Source organism: Gopherus flavomarginatus, chromosome 1 (assembly GCF_025201925.1).
Source record: "Gopherus flavomarginatus isolate rGopFla2 chromosome 1, rGopFla2.mat.asm, whole genome shotgun sequence".
Classification (NCBI taxonomy): Eukaryota; Metazoa; Chordata; order Testudines; family Testudinidae; genus Gopherus; species Gopherus flavomarginatus.
This window is the reverse complement of record NC_066617.1, coordinates 317,171,497-317,198,097: the sequence shown is the minus strand read 5'-3', so window position 1 is coordinate 317,198,097 and position 26,601 is coordinate 317,171,497. Positions and strand designations below refer to the sequence as shown.

Genomic DNA, 26,601 nt, shown 5'->3' with positions numbered 1-26,601 from the left:
TACTGCCACTTCTCCTTAGTAACTGACTGTTATGAGGAGTCCTGAAGACTTCGCAGGGTTATTATAACATGGACCTAAGTGCAATCTAAATGCAAAAGCACACTGTAGAGGGAGATGAATCCCATCAAAACTGAACCTTGTTTTGGACGGAGGCTATAATAATATACCTTCTGAACAATTTTGCAAAGATTCCCCAAAGATTGCCTCCAATATGTGCAAAAATAAGATATTCTTCCCAAGTGTTTGGCTATCAAGACAATCAGGATTTGAAGTAGAGATGGTTGAAAATTCTCTCTCAGAACTGTTTTTTGATGGAAAATTGGGGCAGTTCGTAAACAAAAAAATTTTCCACGTGAAGTATCAGCTCATCAAGGAAAATGTTGCATTTTTGTTGAAAAACCCAAAACTCCCAAATTGAAAAGTTCTTTTCATCAAAACGTCAAAAAATTCCATGGAAATTTCAACAAACTTTTTTTCTCCAGCAAGACTTTTTCCTTGGGGGAAGAGAAAAATGTGACCAGCTCTATTTTTAAGTAAAAGGGAGAACAGCAAAGCACAAGTTCCCCTTCTCTATTCAGAAAAAGCACCCTCTCTTTTCCCTTTTCCTGGTCAGCCCTGCTCCCAAGAGCTCCCCCTTTTCCTTCTCCTCAATGGCTGGTGAAGCAGGGGCTCATAAGACAGGAAAATCTGATGTGGTAGCAGTGTGGGGAGCTGGTAGCTGGCTGAGATGTCCTTGAGGTTCTCAGCATTCCCATCAGTAAGTAAAGCAGCAGCACATGAAGAGGGATATCTCAGGTGGGAGTCCCCTGTCCACTCTTCACTCATCATCTGCAGGAAGTTCTGTGCCCCAATGAGCTCTGTAAAGAACCCCCAACCCTCCATTTTTATGGGTTTCTATCAGTACAGACTCTCCCTCCTAATCAAGTCGAAATGACCGTATGTAGAGCAATGGAGGTGAGGACCAGAACACCCTTGTGTGTGGCTGGCCAGGAGCCTTTTTGGGGATGTGCCCTCCTTCTAAATATGTTTATTCTCTCATCCTCATTTTCCTCACCCCTTCTGGTTTCCTATCCCCCGTGATGTGATTCTCTACCACCACGTAATGAGAAGATCCTTGACAACAGCCACTACTACTGCAGAGCTCCTCTCCTGTTATGATCTACTTTAATTATAAAAAACAACAAGTTCTTCAGCCTGTAGGAGTCACTGAAAACGGACAACTGACCAAATTATCATCTTGTCCTTCTCTAGTTTTGTTTAATGAATTAAGTGCATGTGTAATACATTATCCAGCAAAGTCAAACAATGGATCAAAAGCCCTCTTGGCTTCCCCAGCCTCCTAAACTTTTGGATAATCTAATTCTGTTCGCATTTTTTCCTGGTATGTTTGGTATTAAAGATAAAACATTTCCCCCACTCCCTGCATGCATTTTTGGAACAGATGTTTCAATATCCTGAGGAAACCCAAAGTATAAGCCCCAAATATGTGTATATTATAAGGTACTCAAAACAGATTTAAGTTAGAACCAAAATGTTTTCAATCAACTAACAGCTGATTTGTAGTGCTGGAATGGAAAGTAGCATGAGATTTGTCTCATGGCACCAACAATCATTTATTAATCTCAAGTAGCAGCACAGCTTTATTAGAAGTTCCTCGGGACAGTCTGGGCCTACTCTGCTTTGGGCCAATAGATTAGGACCTTTACTCGCTGGTGTAAACTGGCTCTGAGTTCACTTTCACTTGTCAGCTTTGCTCACTCACTTTCAGAGACCAACCACCGCCACCTCACACATTCCCTTAAGCGGCTCTAAATTGGTTTTTGTTCCTAGTCTCAGTCACACAGGCTGTGAATTTCAAGCACTTGGAGTTCAGCGATTGAAGGGTTCCCGGCTTCACAATAAATTACCCCTTAGAAACTCAGAGAGAGGACAGTCCTAAGCACTGAGTTAGATCAGGACTCTGCAAACACTTAAGCGCTTCAGCATCTTTACACTCCTGCATTACATAAGCCAAGTTAGAAATTGTTAGAGATTTCTGACATCTGTAAAAATATTGGAAATGCTGTACTAATGTCTTACTTTACAGACCTAGTAAGTAAAATAAAAACTTCTATGGCTATGAAATATATTAATTTGAAATATTCACTGGAAACATGACAAAATAACATCAGTTTCCAACAAGGTACTTAGAAATGCCAACCTAAGAATCACCATATGCAGAAAATGCTAGGTCTAATTGAAAGATAAAGGTAGCACACAATACATATCAGGGGGCACTCTGCCCTTTATTGCTAGGGGAAATATGATCTAAGCCACGGGTAGGCAACCTATGGCACACGTGCTGAAGGCGGCACACGAGCTGATTTTCAGTGGCACTCGCACTGCCTGGGTCCTGGCCACCAGTCCGGGAGGGCTCTGCATTTTAATTTAATTTTAAATGAAGCTTCTTAAACATTTTAAAAATCGTATTTATTTTACATACAATAGCTGATCTAAGCGCTTTAATCTGGGAACTACATAGTTCAGAGCAATTGACCATAGGATATAAACCAAGGGTTCTCAAATTGGGGGTTGGGATCTGTCAGGGGGTCACGAGGTTATTACATGGGGGGCCATGAGCTGTCAGCCTCCACCCTAAAACCCGCTTTGCCTCCAGCATTTATAATGATGTTAAATATATTAAAATGTGTTTTTAATTTATAAGGGGGGGTTCGCACTCAGAGACTTGCTATGTGAAAGGGATCAACAGTACAAAAGTTTGAGAACCACTGATATAGACCCTTTCACTCCATTTCACCATTCCAATAGAATCATAAAATAGTCCCAAGTTATTATAGATAGTGACAAAACTGCTACCATCTAATGGCTGTTCTGTGGCCTATCTGAAATGAGATTGGCGGTCCCAATCCAGTTTCCAGTGGACAGGTGTCCCCATCACAAAACCACCAATAAAAATATCCAAATAAATACCTATTGTACAACAATTTTCATATTTAGATCTCAGAGTGCTTAAAGCGAGGTAAATATTATTATCCTCATTTCACAGATGGGAAAATAGATTGTCAGTCTCCTTTTGTCAGCATTAAAATAACTAATGGATTCTAAGAGCTTTGAGTTGAACAACCCTCTGACTTGGCCCTTGCGAAAGAAGAACGGGGAAGGATAAGCAACATTCATCAAGAGGAGCTATCCTGCAGCTTTCTGAATGGACAGCCTACAGCTGCTCACTGTGTTGTGACCAGGTGCTCATGTAAGACAGAAGTGCAGTGAGCTAGCAGTAGCTTCCTGGGCCCTAGTTAGCCATGTATCATCATAACTGTGAGCTTAGAAAACAAATTAAATTGTAGGATTTTTTTTTTTAAATGAAAGCTAGTCAGAAAAAAAAACACGAAGGATTTCACTGGAAAATATTTTCCAAGGAAAAACTAATTCTATTAAAATTTTTCTGACTGCCCCACATCCCAGCTTTTTGTCCCGTGCTAAATTTTAAACTAGTGTGATCCTTACAATTAAGATATTATTAGGTTCATGGGTGTTCTTTGTCTGCCTTTATACTGGGGAAACAATGCATTGTAAATACAAATGTCTGATTTTTCATCAGTCACACATGCACGCTGCTCGAAGGGCACACACAGCAAATGAGCTTAAAACCCAAGAATATGTATACCTCTGCAGCACTACTGCTATGTCTACACTAGCACTTTTTTCTGGTGAAAAAACACCTCTGAGTGAGGTATGTTACACCGACAGAAGCACCAGCATGGACAGCACTATGTCAGTGGGAGACGCTCTCCTGCGGAGATAGCTACCATGGCTCTTTGGAGGACGGTTAATTGTGTCAACGGGAGAGCTCTCTCCCGTCAGCATAGAGCAGCTACACAGGGGATCTTACAGCAGGGCAGCTGCGTAGGTATAGCTGTGCTGCTGTAAGCTGTCTAAGATAGACATGGCCTTACAATAGTCATAATGAAGAGTGGTGCACATTTCCATTTTTGCTTGCAAGGGCCACCCCTGGAGACTACAGCGATACACGCCCAAGTAATCACAGCCAGATACAATTCTTTGCTTTTGGTCACGCTGAAATTTGAAAGTTCTCTCTTCTCAAGCCTGGCCCTGTGAAAAGGCTGTTACAAGTGTATTATTAAGGCCTTTGGGGAAACTTGCACACTGGTTTGCTTGTTGACGGTGCTATTAGTTCTCACAGAGGTGAAAGGCTGACTGCACTGACTGAAAATAGGCACAGCACAAGCAGATTCCACAAAGAAACAAGGCTTTAGAACTTTGGACACTGAGAGACATCTGATTGGCTGTTAATGATGTCAGAGCAAGCTCTAAGCCATTAATCCATAGTAAATGCACAGGAGTGACCTTTAGTTTCCATTTCCCCCCAAATTATAATTTCATAATAGGAACCCAATACCTCAGGCAGTGCATTTCTGGGAGATTATTACAATGAGCAGGTGGTTAAAGCCTTTCAGCCTTTGGCACCATGCCTCACAACACACCCCCAGCATACAATAATCCCCCTCCCCTCAAGGCGGCCAAGCAACTTGTCTTGCTGGCTTATTTTTTATAAAAAAAATGGATTTAAAAATAAAGGAGAGTGCAGCAGTCTGCTTCCTCCTGCTTTGTAATCACTTTACATGTCTCATAACAAAGAATACCAGCAGTTTATTACTCTTTCACCATGAACCAGGAATCCTATACCCGAACTCCAAACTTTCTAGCTATAAAAACACCCTGAGGGTGAAAGAATTACAGTACATTTCCCTTTTCAGTTTCAGATCTGTTGCACCAACAGCTCCAACCACCACAGTGGGGAAAAAATGAACTTTAATATTTCTTAAGATAAAAGGACATTGTTGTAGGGGCTTCCCTTCCCCTATTCCCACCCCCAGGCTGAAGCAAATAAAACTCTACTTGGCCTCAGAAATCACTGAAGTGGAGTATGGCAGAGTTCTTTGTGCATCTAATAGCTGAATCTGTTCCATCAGCTTCAGTGGGAAACTGTCCCATTTTCTTGAATGAAAGCAGGAGAAGGACCCAAGCAAAAGATTCCCATCTTAGAAATACAGGCCAGCGATGCACCTCCCAAGGGCTTAGCTTTAGTTCCAAGTTATCAGACTCCCTCATGTTCTCTGCACAAAGGCACTTGTGTCAGAACAGTGCCAGGGCATTCTGCTGGTATATTGCTATGAAAAGTCTTCTTAGAGCTTTCACAGATCACAAAAATGTAGGGATCTAGTCTAGTAGGGATCATCTCCCCGTGCTGAGGTGGGATTCAGTATACCTAGACCATCCCTGACAGGTGTTGTCTAACCCAATGGTTCTCAAACTGGAAGTGGGGTTACCAAGGACAGTGTTAGACTTGCTGGGGCATGCGGCTGCAGGGCTTCAGCCTTGCGTGGTGGGGCTCGGCCTTTGCCCCTCCCCCCCGCCTACCCCACCGGCTGAGATCATGTAGTAATTTTTATTGTCAGAAGGGGGGTCACTGCAATGAAGTTTGAGAACCGCTGCTAAAAACCTCAAATGATGGGGATTCCAGTTTCCCTCGGTAACCTGTTCCAGTGCTTAACTATCCTAATAGAGTGTTTTTCGTAATATCTAACCTAAATCTCCCTTGATGCAAATTATGCGAATTACTTCATGTCCTACCCTTGGTGAACACGGAGAACAATTGATCACCATCCTCTTGATAAGAGCCCTTAATATATTTGACGACTTCTTATCTCCCCCTCAGACTTCTCTTCTCTAGACTAAACATGGCCATTTCTTTCAACATTTTTTCATAGATCATGTTTTCTCAACTTATCACTTGCGTTGCTCTCCTCTGGCCTCTATCCATTTTGTTCATATCTTTTTTTAAAACTATGGTGCCCCAGACTGGACATACTACTGCAGTTTAGGCCTCAACAGCGCCAAAGAGAGAGAGCAATTACCTCTGAGGTCTTACATATGACATTTGTGTTAATACATCCTAGAATGACATTTGTCTTTTTTGAAAACAGTGTCACACTATTGACTCATTCAATTTGTGATCCACTGCAACGCTCTCTTTTTTCACATGTAGTCACACCTGAGTGACACTCACTAGGCAAAATGCTTCCAGTCTAGATAGCAGGCTGTGAAGGGCCCATTCAGGGTAAACCATAGACCTTAGGCAAAGCTTATCCCCCCCTACCTGGTGTGCCTTCCTGTGGACATTTTGGCCAGCCTGTAAGTAATGGCTGCTATGACTCTGCAAGGGCATGTGACCAGGCCACATGACTCTGGACTCCATTTTGAGATGTCCGTATTTTTCCAAAAATTGTTCTGGGAACCAAGTTTGAAAAGAAGGGTTCCCGCCCTATGCCAAAGCAATACAAGGCTAGTAGTGACATCATCTATTGTTCTTCACTCCCCACAACTGAACACTCAGGAGATGCTCCAAAAGAAAAGGACCTGGAATGGGGGTGGGGAGCCAAAGCTGCAAAGAAAGTGCAGCTTGTGCCTTGATACAAGCAGGCTTGCAGATTCTCATCAGTCAGGGTGACAGATTGTTAATTCAAATCCTATCCTTCTAGTATGTTAAGCTAAGTTTTCATTTTTGTTTTTTACTAGGTAATCTGCTTTGATCTGTTTGCTATCACTTAAAATCTATCTTTTTGTAGTTAATAAACATATTTTATGTTTTAATCTAAACCAGTGAGTATGGAGTGAAGTGCTTGGAAATCTTAGCTTAATGGGCAAAGGCTGTTGCATTTCCTCTCCACATTGAGGGGGAGGTGAACTGGATAATAAATTCATACTGGTCAGGGGGTTGACCACGTCAGGATGGTACAGCTCTGGGGTCCTAGGCTGGAAAGCTGGTGGTTATTTTGGCTGTAGCCTCGCAATCGTTGGTTCATGCAGTGGCTGGTCAGCCTGCATGTAACTGCAGCTGGGTGTGTCCCTACCTGTGTGAATGCTGATGGAAGTGTAGGAGCAGGAGCGGGTCTACAGCTTGTCACAACAGCACAGTGTGAGAAGGAGCCCAGGAGGGTGAGTTAGAGGAATCAGTGGTATCCCAGTTCCAGGTGGCACCTGGGGGGAACCTGTCACAACTACCACCTTGCCTGTTATCCCCTATTTTGTAGTTGTGCATTTGACTTGTTTCCTCCCTCCCTAAGTGTAGTACTTTGCACTCGTCTTTATTCAATTTCAATTTATTGATTTCAGACCAATCCTTCATTTATGAAGATCATTTTAAATTCTAATCCTGCTCTAAAAAATTATTCCAACCCCTCCCCACTTGATGTGATGTAATGTACAAACTCTGTCATCCAAGTCATCAATTAATATATTGACTAATACCAGATCCAAGACTGACCTCTGCAAGCCCCTACTAGTTATGTCCTCCCAGTTTGACAACAAACCATTGATAATGACTCTTTGAGTATGGTCTTTCAACTAGTTGTGACCCACTTTGCAGTAATTTAATATGGACCATATTTCACTAGTTGGCTTTGTGAGAACATCATGTGGGACTGTGTGAAAACTGAAGTCCAGACATATCACATCTACTGCTTCCCCCCACCCGCATCCACTAGGTCATTAACCCTGTCAGAGAAGGAAATTAAATTGGTTTGAAATTAGTTTTTGAAAAATCCATGATCACCGTATTATTCTCTAGACTTGAACAAAGTGTTCGTTTAGTCATTTATTCCAGTATCTTTCCAGGTATTGAAGTTAGGCTGACTGGTCTATCATTCCCTGGATCCTCCTTTTCTCTTTTTTTGAAGATGGGTACTCAGTTTGCTCTTCTCCAGTCTTCTGGGACTTTCCCCAGCCTCCATGAGTTCTCAAAGATAATCGTTAGTGGTTCTGAGATTGCTTCAGCAAGCTCCTTAAATATCCTAGAGTGAATTTCATCTGTTCCTACCAATCTGAATACATCTAATTTATCTAAACATTCTTTAAGCTATTCTTTCCCTATCCTGGCCCAAGATCCTTCCCCCTTGTTGTTAATATTAATTGTATTAATCATCTGGTCACAATTAACCTTTTTAGTTAAGACTTAAGCAAAGAAGGTATTAAACACTTCAGCGTTCTCTGTGTCATCTGTTACTCACTCACCTTCCCCGCTAAGTAATGGGCCTATACTTTCCTTCATCTTTCTTTTACATCTAATGTATTTATAGAACCTCTTTTTATTGCCTTCTATGTCCTTTGCTAGTAGTAAGGCAGTTTGTACCTTAGCCTTTCTGATTTGGTCCGTACATGCTTGTGCTATTTCATTATCAACCCAATTTTTAAAGATTTAAAAATCTCAGTGATTTTAAAAATCAATCATGCTGAAAGTTATCAGCCTGGATACAGGTTGTGCAGAGAACAGCTACCTATGTAGGTTCATTTGGGATTTATAGAAGGGTAGAAGGAAATAAAAGTCCCAGCTAAGAAGACTTTTCAGCCAAAAGTAGCAAGAGGTAAGGTGTGGGCAGGGGGTGGGGGTTAAATGGCAAAAACAACTGTTTCCTTGTGGTATTTTGCACAGCAAATGTTTTTAAAGACAAATTATTAAAGCTTAAAGAAGTCAGGCTCCTAAGCATGTTGGGTATGTGCCTCAGCAACACCATGTAACCACACAATAAATATGCCTGGGTCTGCTGTCACTTACTGTGATCATAGCTCTCAGACACATCCACTGTATCTCCTAGCCCATGTTAGTCATCATCTCTTACTCAGTGGGACACCATCCTCAGCTCACTGGCGCTACCTCATTCTTGGCCACCCCCTCTCCACTTCTCAACTCACAAGCACTCTGTTCTTCCTCTTTAGGAAAGAAGTGGAACCTTCCCCCCAAATCCTTTTAATCTAACATCACACCTAGCAACATCGTCTTCAACTACTAGGGCACACACCAAAATTACCTTCAAACTTGAAAGGTAGGAAGACTGAGCTCTGACATACCGGTAAGTCCTATACTGGGAGCATGACTACTTCAGCCTATATAAGTTATCCACACAGCTCGAAAATCTCACTCTTTGCCATGAGAAACTTGTTATCCATTTCTGAGAAGGCCTGTGGGACCATACCCAGTAATTGCTAATATACTGGTAATACCACCAATGAAATAGAATGTAAAAGAAATATAATTATGGCCAACTGTGATAGAAAGCTCAAAATTTAATCACCCCAAACTAGAGAAATGCCCTTAATTGCACTCTAACTGCCAGGTGATCCTCTTTGTGGATAAGAAGTGTTTCCTTCAGGCCCTTGACCAATCTCAAAAACACCTTGCTCCTCAAAGGAAACCTTCATTAAATTGCCACCAGGGGGCCTGGGGCAAAGCAAAGGAGCTGCAGCGCCTGTAATCACCCAGTGGCAGTCCAGGTCTTTGGTGGCATTTCGGCAGTGGGGGGCCCTTCAGTCGCTCCGCATATTCGGCAGCACTGAAGGGCCCCCCGCCACCGAAATGCCCCTGAAGACCCAAAGCAACTGAAGGACCTCCACCGCTGAAATGCCACCGAAGACCTGGACTGCTGCTGGGCCAGGGCTCGGGGGGCATTTCGGCGGTGGGAGGCCCTTCAGTTGCTCTGCATCTTCAGCAGCACTGAAGGACCCCCCACCACCGAAGACCCGGACCACCACTGGACCAGGGCTCGCAGAGCCCCCACGGGCAAATTGCCTCACTCCCCCCCCCAGGCGGCCCTGGTCTGGGATAATTCACCTGGTAGTTTTGTGGCCTTTGGCCATGAGGTAGCACTACAGAAGAGGGATACTTTCTAGATACACAAGATCTACTATTCTGAGAACACCTTGTGACTCAACGTAAGAACGGCCGTACCACGTCAGACCAAAGGTCCATCTAGCCCAGTATCTGTCTACCAACAGTGGCCAATGCCAGGTGCCCCAGAGGGAGTCAAGCTAACAGGCTATGATCAAGTGATCTCTCTCCTGCCATCCATCTCCATCCTCTGATGAACAGAGGCTAGGGACACCATCCTTTACCCTTCCTGGCTAATAGCCATTTATGGACTTAGCCACCATGAATTTATCCATGGTTGCTTGGGATGGGCCAAACTGAGAATGCCTCATTCAGGGCAAGACTGCAAGAAATAGGACAGACAATACCTAAGAGTGGTGGTTTATTCTATAATTAGATGCACCAAGCCAGTAACAAAAGAACTTCTGCAACACCACATTGGTTAACCAAAAGCCAAACCCTGACCCCTTTAAGTGTTCCAGCCCTTGGCTCCCATCCAAACAAACAGATATAATATGGTGAGGGGTTACTGAAAATCTAATTCACCATACATGAGGTTTTTACTAATCCCAAGGGATCAGACACTTCCCCTTAGGTCAATGTATAGCTCAAATCTTACCCAAATATCATTCTGTCAAGTCAATCCTTAGTAAATGAACTAAAGATGTATTAATAATAGAGTTAAAATGGTTAATAAATCATATACATATGAATGATTGCAAAGTCCTTAGATCAGGTCTGTAGCAGTGATGGAATAGGCTCCTGGCTTGTAAAGTCTCCAAAAGACTGGAAGGCCCTCAGCCCATAGATCAAGATACTCCTTTTATTTGTAAATCCACAGTCCAGAGAATTAGGAGCAGGAAAGAAGCAAAATGGAGATATCACAGGGGTCTTTTATATCTTCTGCTATGTGCATGGAAATTTACTGTCCCAAACAAAGCCCACAGCCCCTGTGTGTGGAAAGTTACTGGCCCAAGATGGAGCCCAGGGTCACATGAGCATATTATATACCTCCTACATGTTTTGCTGAATCATAGGAGGGGCCACTGGCTCCTCACTGTCTGAGGCATCCTCAGAAAGAGCGATCTGGGGGGGATGAGTTTTTTCTATGGCCTATTGCGAGAACGGAGTGTCCTTAATGGGTCATCAACACATAGCTATCGAGCCCTGATGTCAATTTTTCTGAGAGTGTTACCCAGGAATACATGTTTAAAATACAAGTACATAGTCAATTTTCATAACTTCAGATACAAAGAGGATATATGGATTTAATCATGATTATCATACTTGGCATATTGTAACTTTTCTATTGACACCTTACATGATACACTTTGTGCAAGAGTTGTTGCAATTGTAACACACTGGCGATATCAATGATATAAATGGTCATCTTTAATCATACAGCATCACACACTTGTTCCCTGGTCAGGGACGAAAGGCAAAGACTCGCATTGGCTTCAGTGGGATGTATCTCAGCAGAATGCTTGCAACAAGATCTAGGTGCAAAGCTGAGAGTTAAAGGATGGTGCAACAGCCCTCGCTCCAATTCCCCTCTCTAGTGGTGCAACAGAGTGGTAGGAGCCTAGATCTGACCCAGCACTCTGGTCACTAAGGTACTAGTGATCCCCCTCTGGAGTGGACTTGATTGGGGGATGGGTGCTCAATGGCTTAATTAGGCAGGATGCAGACAAGCAATCAACCCATCAGCTGAGAACAATTAAAGAACTGGAAGGAAATGTTAGGGGAAGAGGCTGGCAGGGGCCATGAGACGCAGAATTCCAGGATCGTGAGGTCTTGCCCTCTCCCTCACTGGATAGTGGACTAAGGGGGCAGTTTCCTTCCAGTTATATTTTGCTGCACAAGGCTGAACTGGTGAAGGGGACTTGCTAAATAACATATTGATGCTTATAAACTCAAAAGCAGCCTGCCTGCTTATGGTGGTCCAAAGGGCAGAGAAGGGAGCCTGTTATAAGTGGGTTTAAATCAAAGATTTTCATGCTGTTTTAGTGCCTCTCTTTCTGCTTAATTCTCTCTTTCTCCAGGCAACGAGTTCAACAGTGCCATATGTCTGTGTTCATTCTTTCAGGCCTCACAGCCCCCTGTGCAGTTGACTAAGGAATTCTAAACATGTGTCTGTGGTTCTGTACAGCCACTGGTATGTCAGAGCATACATTCAATGTGGGTGTACTGAGAGATATAGATGCCATATGGAAATAAATCTGACATATCTGGTAAGGGACCAAGAAAACAGAGAAATCTGTGCCACTTGTGCTCCTAACGGAAAGAGCTATTTCTGTAAATTGTTTGCTTTGGCTTCATTATTTTCACTGATCCTCTAAAATATAGACAGAAACTTGTTATCACCAAAGACAGAGGGAACAGTTGCAATCAGTCCCTGCACAAAAGGGAGAGGTCACATAGAACTTCCCCAACAACATCAAGGAAGTGCAGGGCCATGCTCCTAGCTATCATCCACTATGTCAGCTATTATCGCTGGCCCCCTTCAGGACAAGACGGACACTGCACCCTCTACAAGTGCTCCCCCTGCTGTTCTGGAGGCACTGTTCTTCCTCCTTGTATTTTATACTACAGCTTTATTCTGCACAGCACATATCACAGTAATTGAATCCCTAACACTTTATAGTGATCACCTATATTAATTATTTATGGGGAGGGAGTAAGAAATGCAAGGAATAAAGCATTTTTGTGTGGATTATGAAAGGAGCTAAATTGCAGATTTAGCACACAGATATTATGGTGAGGACTGTCATATAAGTGTGTGCATGGACAGATGGATGGATTTGGCAGTATGGGAAGTTTTGTCCCAATGGCAAGAACCACAGAGAAGTTTCTTACACCAAGACCTTGTCTAAATTCAGAGCTCATGTACACAGCATAGTACAAAAATGCCTGCAGTCAAACTACCTGAGCAATCCCACCATTACTAATGATGAGTGGTGTTGCACCCATTATAGTGTTATTGTGAGAGATGTCCCTAAGGTTTTCAGGGTAGATACAACCCAGAGGTGCTGAGATGGTGTGAATAGAGGCTGCTTCTCAAAGAGTGGGGAGGAGACAGTCCATGGGGTCTGAGGTGGGCTTTCACAACCGCTTTACAAATGAGAAAGCTGTGTTTGCATAAGCATTGCAGGATGAATTCCCACTCACTTCAGTGAGACTTTGTCTGGATAAAGAGTGCAAGGTTCAACCAATGGAGGAACATTTTGAACTGAAGTGAATGTGGAGCCTGAAGAGCTGCTTGAGGATGGGATGTGATGTGGCCGTGCTTCTTGATGCTGGAATGGCTGGAAGTTAAAACTAGATCAATTCATAGAATATTAGGGTTAGAACAGATCTCAGGAGGTCATCTAGTCCAACCCCTGCTCAAAGCAGAACCGACACCAACTAATTCATCCTGGACAGGGCTTTGTCGAGCCAGGCCTTAAAAACCTCTAAGGATGGAGATTCCACCACCTCCCTAGGTAACCCATTCCAGTGCTTCACCAACCTCCTAGTGACATAGTAACTTCCTATTTTCAGACAGGAAGTAAGACAGACACTTTCAACAATGAGGGTAATTGACAATTGGAACAACTTTTCAAGGGTAATGGTGGATTCTTCATCATTGGCAATTTTGTAAACAAGATTGGATGTTTTTCTAAAAGACATGCTCTAATTCAAACAGGAGTAATTTCTTCAGCCCAAGTTATGCAGGCGATCAAACTACATGATCACAATGGTACCTTCTAGCTTTATAATCTCTGCATGTGAGAAGGCACACAGCTGCATTCTGTGTGTGTGCTTGAGTCAAGATCAGGGCCTGGGGAAGTCTTGTTCTCTCTACCATTTCTCTCCTGGGGATGGAAGAGGAGGAATAGGACCAGAGACAGAGAATCACTGCAGAGAATCTACAAACTATATCTCAAAGGGGAAGTGTGTCTAATCATGCCCTATTGAAATCAGAAGCATAGCAAGATGCTGACTGTAAAAGACAAATACAATACAATATGGAGGCAGGAAAAAACAAATCCCAGTCACACTGAGGCAGAGAAGAAAAAGGAAAGGAAAGTCAGGCAATGCCAAACTTAATCACAAAGTCTGAACCACCAGCCTCCCTGAAAGAGAGGAAAAGAAAACAAAGGCACAGAAACACCAAACACAGGAATAAAAGTGAAATGTCATACACAAACCTACAAATAAAAGGAAGTAAGAAATTGCATCTACCTCCTGCCGCACGCACTCTGGGCATGGCTGTGCTCGGAGCTGAGGGAGGTGGTTCCCAGCTCAGAAACACACACTCACTCTCATCAAGTTAGCACACTACAAACAGACTGTAGCCATGGCAGTCTGGGCAGCAGCCCAGGCTAGCCACCCTGAGTGCTTGAGGGAGATAGCCTGTCCCCCTGCTGAAGCTACACGCTACTTTTAGTGTGCTAGCTAGCTCAATGAGAGCTAGTGTGAGTATGTCTCCTGGAGCAGGGAATCGCACCCCCATCTCCAAGTGTACTCATACCCACAGGAAAAGACCCAGTAGTAATTACTTTGAAGTATACCATATCTTTGTATTGGTAGATTTGCAGTTGTCAGATACTCTCCCTTTGTACACGCTGCCTGGACGAAATCCTGCAAATTTTTATTCTTCGAAAGGTATGTCAACATTGCACATCACTGACAGAGGCGCATAGGGTACCTGTAGCTATGTGCTGCAGTAAAAGGCAGTCTGTGTCCACACTGTGGCCAGTATCTACTCATGGCAGTGAAAGGCTCTGGCAGCAGGGAGGAAAAAAGGAGAGGCTCTGACAGCTCCCTGCAGAGGGCAAAGGCTCTGGAGCTTTTCCCCATTGCCAGAGCTTTTCCCTGCAGCAAAGAAAGATTTCAGCAGCGGATAGGCCGCGGGACACTACACTGCCTAAAACAGCAATATAGAGAGGGGAGCACTGCTTGGGTGAGGAGAGATCTGTCTACACCGTGTACCCTAAGGTTCTGGTGTGTCTGTACTCTACACGCCTAAGCAGTGCCTCACTGGCTACACTGCTGTTTATACTCCTACTAAGGGGGCACATATTGTTTGTACTCTACACACTGGCATGAGATTTGTGCAGCGTAGACATACCCCAAGTACTCAGGAAAGTATTACCACTTTCTGTTTTCCATTGCCTATCACTAAGGACCCAAGCCTGCAGTCCTTAATTTACATGAGTAAACCCATTACATTCGGTGGAACTATTGTATAAGAATTGCAGGATCACACCCCAAGAACTTTTCTGGTTCTCCTACTGTGACGTAAGCTTCCACTTGATGTTTCCCTAGGTAAAAATGGCTGCAACTGATTACACCAAAGAGCTCATGACCTACAAACTAGCCTCTTATGGTTACCTCATATTACCTACATTCTGCATTGATTGAGGGAGAAGGGAGAACTTGTTCGTTTGTTTTTAATGATCCTGCAATCAGATATGCTAGTGAGGACCCTGCGCCATATGGATCCCCTTGGACTACAAAAAGGCATAAGGTGACACACTAGCAGATCCAATTTCAGGGCCAAGGCACCTGTGCCAAGCCAAGAAAATTGTGCTGCTACATTGATTATACTATTTTGCATCCCCATTAGGAAAAATCTTGGAAATTAAAATTGGGACATTTAGCTTAAATTACCCAGTCTTGGGGAGCTACAAGATACACCATTCAATATTGAATGGACGGGGTTACTAGAAATGTGTATGGTAAAAGGTAAGATGCTTGGATAAAACACAGTGTGAGATGCAAGATATGACTAAGCAGATGGAAAACATTAGTTTTTGACTTTCAGTATATAGAACTAAGTAACCTGGAACAATGCACAGCAGTGGAGCGTCTTACTGGATGCCAGTAATGCCATAGCCATGTCAACAATGCACCCGTCCATTTCTTTATTTTTCAGCTGGGGCATTTCTAGGAGATCACTACACGTCTGGGATGGTTACACTTATCTGGCTTTCAGCTTCATGCCTTCCGCCACACCACCCAGAGACGTGCTGTAAGAGCCCAGAACACACCCTCCCCACCCCAAGCACATCTTTTGCTTCCTACTCTGCCTCAATAATATTTACAAGTTGGCTTTTACATACTCACAGATCCATAAAAATCTTTGCCTTAAAACAAAACAGTATAAATAGAAAACCACTGAAGAGCTACAGCTGCATCTGAGGCTACTGGAGTGTAGCTACCATTGTCACGCCATCCGCTTGTGCTGCCAGCAAGTGTCAGTGATCAATGGTGCTGAGGTGCACAAAAGGAAGCAGCTATTCCAGAAACACCTGCTGCACTCGCAACTCCTCTTCCCCCCTCCACCTTGTCTCACTATAAACGGTTGCAAATATGGGAAAAGACCAGGGATGCATCACTGAAACCCTCCCATTGTAACTGTAGCTGGGTATAATGGTAAGAGCTTATGTTTGTGCAATACTGCTTCCGTACAGGGTGTTCCATCTGGAACCTAATCAAAGGAGCTCACACTGACCTTCCACATGGTAACACTTAGGTACAGTAGCATTGACGTTTTTTCTGAGAACCCCACTCCAACTTGTGCAATGAATTAAAATAGCAATGTTACTGTTTTGACCAATTTTGCTCCAAATTCAGCATTTTTCAAAAAACTCATCTCCAGTAATTGGATGGAGACACTTTCAGGAGTGGCAGTGGTCTTGTGTAAAACCTGTGCCGTCTGTTCTAATACAGAGCATTCCATTTAAATCAACAACAAAACTCGATAATCTTCTGTGCGTGGCTCTATAGGCCATGGAGAGGGGACCAGTTGTGACTGGTGGTGTTGTAGTCCGCTCAACTGCCAGGGCATCATAGGAGCTAGAATGATAAATATAGCAGAAAAGAACAGAAGGGGGTCTTGCAGGTTCATAACAAATATTGGAGATTTAGTCCCACTTCAGACTTTCCTAGGCCATTAGGGATCAAGGGCCAAATTCTGCTACCTGTAAATATGGAATAATTCTACTTAGTGAATTTACTCTGGGTTGACACCAGTGAAACTGACAGTAGAATTTGGCCCCACGTCTTTATTATTATTTGTCAGAGTTCCAAAAAAAGTGCGCGAAGTGCTTCACAGAACAAATAGTAGATATGACCCATGCCCAGGAGAGATCACAGTCGAAGTATAGACACATCATGGCACATGATAAAAACAAACAGAGGGGAGGAAGAAAGGACAAGGTAACAAACAAGATTGTGTGGTTGCTTAAGGTTAAGGTACACATCCTTAGGGTTTGTTTTTAAACTGAAGCAGCAGATTGGCAGCATGGTGGGGAGCTAATGAAGCTAATCACTAGGGCTATGGGCATGGCTCAGGGTTGCAGCTATTGGCAAAACCAAAGTGGCTGTTTATAAAGCCAAGGCAGCTTGTAGTTCTTGTAATCAGAGAAGGGGAGCAGATGATGCCCAGAAAGACAGTGAGTTCTGAAGAGGGTGTTGGAGATTAAAAGTGTGCCCTCTGCTCCTGCTGGTGTGGATCTGCCCAGGGGAGTAAGGAGCCCTGCTGCTGCTGCCCCCTCACATGGTGAGGGAGATGGGAAGAAGCTCCTGGGGTCTCAGTGCCCTGAAGCAGCTTCCTAGTGGAGGGTGGTAGGAGCAAGAGGGCTGGCAGGCCGCTGGCTCTCTCTGTACCCTCTCTGGCAACTGGCAGGCTTCTCGGTCCTGTTTTATAGGATATGAAAATACCGCCGGGCCTTGACATTCTTATGAAATACTTGAAAAGGTCCATTCTTGCCAGGAAGATTTTGCAAGGAAGAACTCAAGGTTTTGGCCTCCGTTTACAACTTAGCCTGGCCCCAATTCAGCTAGCAACCTTTTAAGCAAGTGTGGTCCCAGTGAAGTCAATGGGAATACTCACACACTCAGTTAGCCACATGCTTAAGTACCTGGGGCCTAATCAATAACTGCAGGACCTTTGGGATGGGGACCATCATTTACTATTTGTTTGCACAGCTCAGTGAGGGCATGACCCGGCTGAAGACTCTAGGTGCAATAGAAATACAAAAGGATAAATATAACAACAAAACCATTGCAACAGAACTGTAGCCGACTTTTTTTTTTTTTTAAGATGGAAATGCTGTCAAGTCCTGCACAGGACAATTTTATTTGTTCTAAAAGTGTTTCAAAGTATGAGCAACATTCCCACAGATTGTCATTTCTGTTTGTCACTAGCTTTTATTTAAGAGATTAACAGCAGCTTATTATCAGACAGCATATTTGCTAATAGCTCATCTCTGAAGATGACAAAAATCACCAGAGCAAGCACTAATCTGCACTAGTGCAAAGCGACAGCATATGGCGGGCTTCAAACCTACCCTGACACCACCTCTTCCCTAAAAATATAACATTTTGTTCCAAAACCTCCCTTTTTTAACTAAAATAAAGGGCTGCCCTGGTTTTAAAATCCCAGTGCCTAGACAAGGCAATTCAAATGCCTCAAGCTTAGCGCTAGAGAGGGGCTCAAAACAAAACCTCACATCTGAAACATCCACATTTGGGAAAGATCAAGGCTTTGTTCCTGACAGCAGTAGTGCAATGGGAGAAAGGTTACTTTTTATTATGAGGTTGTACAGAGCCATTTGGGCACTTCCAGTATATACTCTCTCTAGCAAAGATTAAAAAACCACTATAAATATCCATAACATATACTGAAATCCATGCTATTAAAAACAGTCTTGCAGCTAGGCAGAAGGCTACTGCTTGTCAGACACTGTTTCCCATCAGAGATCTCGCCTCCTCATTTCCCCCCCGCAACAGAGTCCTGAAAATATTTTCATTATTGCTCAGTGCCAAGTCAATTAAGTCTTTTTTAGTATTGTGCTCTGGGTGCTAACCATGTGAGTTCTGCTAATCGCACATGGTGCATGTGGGGATAACCCACCACATACCAAAGTCAAGTCCTCCTCCCATTGCAGCTTCAAAGAAATGCTTCTGTGTTCCGCTGTTTGTGAGAGAGACTAACCCTGGAATGTGGCAAGGAAGGACTTAAAATCAAGAGCTAGTGTAAGCCAGTTAATGTTGCCTCTGAGTTATAACGCACACTGGTTTTTAGATTGACACCACCACAGAGATGTTACCCACGCGTCAGAAATGAACACCATGATGTGCACTGCATTTAGCTGTCTCAACAAATTACGAGTCTGACTTCTTTCACTTTAACTTCGCGGCTCTTTTTCGTTTAGTTGGAATTTGGGCGGGAGGGTAGGATGAGGGATTGTCAGCCTCTTAAGCATATGAAAACAAATTTCACTTTAGGTTACATCAGTATTGTATTGACATGGAACAGCACAGAAAGCCTTCTAGCTGATAAATAAAAATATGATTAGCCGGGTTGGTTATTCTATATTCATCATGCTTGGTACCTGGCATTCGTTCTGGCTGTCACACAGGTAATATCTGATACATCTGTCCTGTTGTTTATCCTTCAGCAGAAATGGGATCAAGCACCCTATCCTCCCTGTTATCCCTTCCCTCCCTCTCCAGAGGGTCTGAATGAAAAATATATCCATATCAGAACATTAGGGTCAAACCAAAGCTTGCATTTTGAAGACCCCCATAAGACTGGACTAGTCCTATGGAATCTTATGAAAGCTTAGCACACACTTCTTACCACTGCTAGCCTCAGCAATGTATTGCTGTCTACTAAAGCTGGGCCTCGTTTTTCAAATATTCAAAATTTACACAATTTGTTCATGTAAATTTTTCATTTTTGACTAGCTCTACTGTCTGCTGTAGCTACAAAACTAGACATGAGGGGCCAAATTCTGATCTGATGTGGATGCATCTCCGTTGACCCCTACGATTCATTTTTTCTAAAAATAAAATCCAAAATGCCATCTCCTGTGTGATGCTAGATTCAATAACCTGCTATTGGAAGTAGTGAGATGGGGTGGGGGAAGGTACATGAATTAAGTGAACTTGAAAGATTCCAGAATTCCTTAACCCTGATGAGTGACCTTCCCCAGAAGAGCAAAGGAAACAGCAGTGCATGCTTGCCCAACACTGCACCACCAACCTACTTCAGAAGCAACTGAAAGGACCACTTCCAGGAATGAGAGCAGTTCAGCCTGCAGGCCTATTCAGTCCTTGACCTGAGATTGCCAATAAGGGTCTGATGGTGGTTTGTGCCAAGTGGACACCTGCACATTATGAATGGAATTCAAACCACCAATTTATTTTATGTAAACCATTCAACTGCCATCAGACGTTTGTAATGACTTTCACCTACTACCAACCTGGACTAAATTTGAACTAGAAACCTAGAAATGAAAGAATTTATATAGCCTATTGCAAATCCCCATAGCCATCCAAACCCTCAGGAAACATTCTTAAAAACTTGCTACATGAGTTTGAAACTAGCTCCTTTTGTTTGCCGTTTATTATAACGAGGTGTTCATGGAAATTTCACATACAGCTAGCAAAACCATCAGAGAGAAAAAGGCAGCTGTCAGATTGGCTGTTTCTTGGTTAGCTGACAAACGAACAGTATGTGTACTCATGTATAATATCTCGAAATCTATCAGTATAGATAAATGTCCTTTTTTGTCAGATCAGAAAACAAATAGTTTTAGACCATAAACCAAAATTACTTACACAGTTCAGCCGTTCTTGGGTTTGCGAAGGCTTTACCTCTCTCTGATCTTTTTTCTTTCACTACTCACAGATCACACAACTTTCCCTTCACAGTTCATCAGCATAACATGGTAATTTATTTCCCTCTTCACTCATATTCCCATGTGGCTGAGTTGCATCCCAGTTAGAATCTGTCACCTTTATTAACCCTATTGCATTTCCATCCAATTGGGTTCCTCTGCAGTCCAGTCAGCTAAGGTAGAAACCTGTAGGGACTAAATGGTGATTGGGGCCATATGAGTGGTAGGCAGCAATTGTTCATACCTGGCAACCATTGTGTAGGATCCATAAATTCATCAAATCATCAAAGTCACAGGGCCTGATTTTGATGTCTCTTACACACATATACATCATAATTAACTCCAATTAAGTCAGTGGAGTTGAAGCAGTATAAAATAATGTGCAATCAGAATCTGTTCCACTAGATGCAAATATGGTGGGTTTTTACTGTAGAAGATCATTTAAGGCAGGGCTGGTAGCACTACCTAATATTAAATTTGAACAACTTCCCATTATAAGACCATGTTTTCTGTTGCTTTTAACTTTGCCAAACTTTAACCATTTGAGCCTAAATTTTCCAAATACGTTGTTTTGCTCATGTTAAAAAATTCTGGCAATATTTTCTTTGAAAAATGTAGAGAACCCATGATTTGGAAGAGGGCCTTGAAATTTGGCTGGGGTGTGCATTTTGCATCATGGAAACTTTTTTAGCTTTGCCATTCCCTTGAAAGTCTGCCCAAATTTGGCCAATTTATAAGCCTTTGAAAAATCACAGTTCAATCATGCCCAGTAGGGACCTGTTGAAACATTGCTGCTAAAATTCCCCAAGATTCCATGCATACTGAGCATGCTCCATCCTGGGGATGAGCAGGATTTACCCTGCAATTGCAACTCTGGGCTACCATAAGCCAGGCCAGGGCCAAGCATTTGAACTGTGAGTAGGGGGGGTCTGTCTCTCCTGTGCCCTCAATGCCCCTTCTGCTGGTCCAGCAGCACAGAAGAGAAAGCTGCCTGATTTCAGTGCAGAGGAGACAAGAGGAGGACTGGGGGATGCAGAGGGAGAAGATTGCCCAGGAGAACTGGAAGTGGAACTGGCTGGATTAAAAAAGTGGGAATCAGGGACAGAAACCAGGACTAGCTGGGCAAGAAGACTAGGGGAGAGGGATAGCTCAATGGTTTGAGCATTAGCCTGGTAAACTTAGGGTTATGAGTTCAATCCTTGAGGGGGCCATTTGGAGATTGGTCCTGCTTTGAACAGGGGGTTGGACTAGATGATCTCTTGAGGTCCCTTCCAACGCTAATGATTCTATGACTGTGAGCTATGAGGAGACTAAGATGAACTGGGCAAAGAGACTGAAACAGGAAGCCAGTGGGCAAAGGCAGACTAAGATCAGATGAGCAGCAGGTGAGAGGAAGTAAAGAAAGAGACTGGGACAGGGGAAGCCTGGGATGATGAGAAGCAGGAGGGAAACTGGGCTAGGGATTAGGTGGGATTAGGACTTGCATGGCAAGGAAATTGGGGCTGGGATAAGTCAGCCTGAGGAGTGGAGACTGGGATTGTCTAGGTGAGGAGAATGGGACTGGGATGAAGAGCCTGATTCATCATCAGAGCACATCCATTCTTTGCACTGACTAAAGCAGGGCTCCTGTGGGGGGAGCAGGGAGGACATGATCATGTATTAATGGCTGTATGATAATATACAAGAACAAGGGGACCTAATGAAGGTGCCCAGGAAACCTTAATTCTGGCATTTCTTAACTTTTGAATGCTTGACTTTACAACCTTAACAAAGTTATTTTTACCTAGTTTTTTGTGTGTAATTTTTATTGTGGTGTGAATTTGGCCCAATATTTCCGCTACACCTGCACCTGAACTATAAAGTGGGGTACTGGCACTTGCCTATTTTATGATTTGAATATCTGAATATCCAGCACCAAAACTGCAGTGGGCCTTTTTGGTTTTGCTACCATCACACATTGCAAACTCATATCGGTTTGTTGCTGACGACTCATCCAAAATCTTTTTCAGCATGGCTGCTTTTCAGGTTTCTCTCCCACACTGAGTGTGCACTTTGGGTGAATTTTCATTTGATGGATTAGGCTTGCATCTTTCAACATTGAATTTCGCGTTGTTATTTTTCTGCCGATATTTTAACAGACTATGTCACTTTTTGTCATTCCTCTGTCATCATTAGTGTTCTCACATCCCAACTTAGTTGAACCTGCAAACATCATGTGCTGTTTAGTCCCATTTCCAGATCAGGAATGAAGATGCAAAATACAACTGGACCTTCCTAACGCTGGTCACATCCCCCAATTTCAGACAATCGCTAGCAAATCAAAGGGCCCAATCCATTGACTCCAAATGAGCTATGCTGCTTTAGACAAACTGAGGAACTGGCCCAATTACAAATGACATAATGGGTCTATTTTGAGGGTATAACTGGTCTAATGCCCAGTGGTTAAGACTGTAGGCTAGGATTCAGGAGGCACAAGTTCCATTCCCTGGTCCACCCCAGGCTCCCTTTGTGACCAGTGACCATGGGCAAATCACTTAATTGTGCTGTGTCTCAGTTACCCACCTGTATGAATGGGGATAATAGCACTTCCCTACTGCCCAAGGTTGTTGTGAGGATAAATATACTACAGATAGCGAATGTTTGAGTGCCTATGGTCTGAGGAGCCATGTAAGTACCTTAGATAGAGAGATTTGCAGAAAATGGAGAAGTTTCCATTTTCCCTAAGATGGGCTGGATTCACAATGGAGACTTAGGGGATATCTATACTGAAAAAAATAAATAAATTCTCACAGCAGCAGGTCTCAGAGCCTGGGTCAACTGACTTGGGCTCACGCTACAGAGCTAAAAATAGCTGTGCAGACATCGCCACTGGAGATGGAGTCCAGAGTCTGAAACCCTCCCCAGATGCCAGATTTCAGACCCCAGGCTCCAGTCCCAGTGGCAACATCTACACTATCATTTTTAGCCCCTAACATGAGCCCAAGTCAGCTGACCCAAGCTCTGAGACTCACTGCTTTGCAGGGCAGGGAGGTGGGTGTTTTCTTTTTGCAGAGTAAACATACCCATAGATGCTGTCCCCTTAGGCACCTATATTCATAAAACCCCTCCTCAGCTGCCACCTAACCCTGTAGGTGCCTAAGGACTTTAGGGGCCTACATATCCACTGGTAAAGTTCCCTACGTGCCTAAAATTCCACTGCTGGACATGCACAAAGTCCTGACAATGCCAAACAACTCAGTGACTCACTCACTCCTAAACCCTTGCAGGAGTCACAAACTAGAGTCTCCTCTACCTTTCCCACCCCATCCAGTTGACTTGCTCAGATGTCACCTTAGAGCACGTGCACTGAATCAGGCCCCTCATAAAATGGCCCACTTCCCTTCTACCCAGAGATAAGAGCACTCACCCAGGAATGAGAGACCTGGCCTCAAATCCTCACTCTGTCTGCTATCGAGCAAGGACTCAAATCCACATTTCCCAACTGGGTGCCTTCATCACTGGGCTATAGAGTCAGTCTCTCACTCAGGTCTAGAGGATATTTATGTAAAGTGGAGCAGCTCCCACAGGAGAAACTGAGAGTGCCACACCCCAAAATATCCTACAGCCTAGTGATTAGGCAGAAGACCTGGGTTTAAGTCCCTGCTCCACATCAGGCAGAGTAGAGATTTGAACAAAGGTCTCCCACAAGCTGGGTGAGTGCTCTTACCGCCGGCTTATAGGGTAAAAGGGGATACAGCTACACCTCCTCCTGTTTTTCTTGAGAAAGGGTTTAGGTGCCTAACTCCAAGAGACGGCTCATAGCTGAGATTCCCAAATGGAAGAAATCACCTCCCTCTGACTCAGACTTGGGCACCTAACTCCCTTTGAGGAGCAGGGCTTAGACCGCCCCCCTCTCCTTGGCCTTTCCTACTGGCTAGCATGGGCAGCTCCCGGCTCGCTTCTGTGAATCCACTTTCTGGGCACCTGATTCTCCCCATGCATTGTATAGGGCACCTGGGCAGCTAATCAGGGCCGTGAATTCCATTAGGCAGCAGGACAGCTAAAAGTTAGGCATTGCAATGCTTAGCACTGTGATGTGTAAGTCCCACCTTTTGATTCTAGCCCTTTGTGCCTCTTTTGTCCAGTGCTGGAGGAAAAGTGGCCACTAGTGACAAGACGGTGCCCAGTGAAATCCAAGACAATGATTCTTCACTCGTTAGTTCTCAATGGTAAACCTTGCTTGCAGACAACGGGGTTAGCCAAAGATATATACAGTGACAGGAGGAGCGTGGAGATGTTGACAGTGCTAGGGAAGGGACTGCCTGTATGAACGACATTTTCAGCTTTCCTGGCATTAAACATCAAGAGACTAACAACAGAAACAAAGATCTTTGTGAAATACCATATAGGTTCCAATCCCGCAGCTGAATCGATGCAGGCAGACTTCAAGGGGGCTCCAAGTCGACCCACACAGATCCAGTTGTAGGATCGAAGCTATAGCATATAGAGATAGTTGTTGCTGCTGTTCAATTTCATTGATGTGACACAGCTCAGCTGCTTCTGGCTGTGGTTTTCTGACAAAAACTTTGAGAGACCAGAGGAATTTTTCAGCATTTTTTTTTTAAGCGGGGTCATGACTAGCTGACATGGTACTAAACACAACTCAGCCTTGCTTACACTAACCACCAAGTCCAGGTGAGCATCCTGTCAGCTAACTCAATTGTTAATCATTAATAATGTTCCCTTACATAGACAGGTCTCTTGAGTGAAGCTCAAACCAGAATCTCACAGCTGGGTAAAACCATCACTTGTAATCACCTTTTAACATATCTCTTGCTGAATGTTTTGTTTTGGGTTAGTTATTTAATGGCGTTAACCTTTGAATGGTCACAATTAGGTTTTAAAAGTTACAAAAACACCCCATTAAAGAAATTATGGCAAGTTCACTTCACACCTGGGTTACTACTAGTGGAGTTTCATGTGCAGTAAGGCTTCAGGCCAAGACAAGCAGCAACACATTGATTTATACAATGACTGCAAGTTATACAACCAGAAAGGCTAGCAACATTCTTCCTTACATTAAAGAAAGCATAGAAGGATCCAGGGAAAGGCTCTAAATCAACCAAATCCATATTTACGGGCTCCCAAGTTTAGATGCTCCCTCATCCTTACCTCACATGCCCACAAACACAAACATACACACACTCCAGAAGTTCATTGCTCATTTGACAATAAGGGGCAGTTTTCAAAGCACTACTTGGAAGCGCCATGCACAAATACCATTCTTCACCATTATGGCATCTGTGAATGTGCCAACTTGAAGGTGATAAAATGACACAGAGCACTGAAATTGTGGGGGCAGTTAAGAGGAAGGATTGACTAATATAACTCAAAACATACATGCATCTGACGAAGTGGGTATTCATCCACGAAAGCTCATGCTCCAAAACGTCTGTTAGTCTATAAGGTGCCACAGGATTCTTTGCTGCTTTTACAGATCCAGACTAATACGGCTACCCCTCTGATACTCAAAACTTATTCTCTTCACCATTTTTATTAATGACTTGGATAATGGAGTGGGGAGTGTGCTTATAAAATTTATGACTGACACCAACCTTGCAGGCCAGGATTAGAATTCAAAATGATGTTGACAAATTGGAGAATTGGTCTGAAATCAACAAGATGAAATTCAATAAAGACAAGTGCGAAGTACTGCACTTAGGAAATAAAAAAAATCAAATGCAGAGCTACAAAACGGGGAATATTGGGTAGGGTGTAGTACTGGTGAAAAGAATCTGGGGGTTATAGTGGATCACAAATTGAATATGAGCCAACAATGTGGGACAATTGAGAAGAGAAGACTGAGGTGGGGAACGTGATAACTGACTTCAGATATGCAAAGATTCATTATAAATAGGACAGCGATCAATTGTTCTCCATGTCCACTGAATGTCTGACAAGAAGGCTTCACCTGCTGCAAGGACAGTTTAGGTTAGATAATAGGAAAGCTAATTATAAGGATAGGTAACCGCTGGAATAGGCTTCCAAAGGAGATTGTGGAATCGCTACCATTGAAGGTTTTTAAGAACAGGTTAGATAAATACAGATCAGGGATGGTCTAAGTATACATGGTCCTGCTTCACTGTGGTAGGCTGGAGCAGATGATCACAGAAATGGAGGGCTGGAAGGGACCTCAGGCGATCATTGGGCCTGATCCAATGA

The 26,601-nt window shown here is 43.5% G+C and overlaps 1 long non-coding RNA gene across 1 annotated transcript in view; it reads right to left on the bottom strand.

Annotated features, from left to right (window-relative positions):
• The window catches only part of LOC127050879 (uncharacterized), a 66,399-nt gene extending 52,369 nt beyond the window's left edge, over nucleotides 1–14,030 (bottom strand). Inside the window, exon 1 of the long non-coding RNA XR_007774343.1 lies at nucleotides 13,949–14,030. This is a non-coding gene — a long non-coding RNA (uncharacterized LOC127050879). The remainder of the gene's footprint in view (nucleotides 1–13,948) is intronic.
• Nucleotides 14,031–26,601: the final 12,571 nt, after the last annotated feature.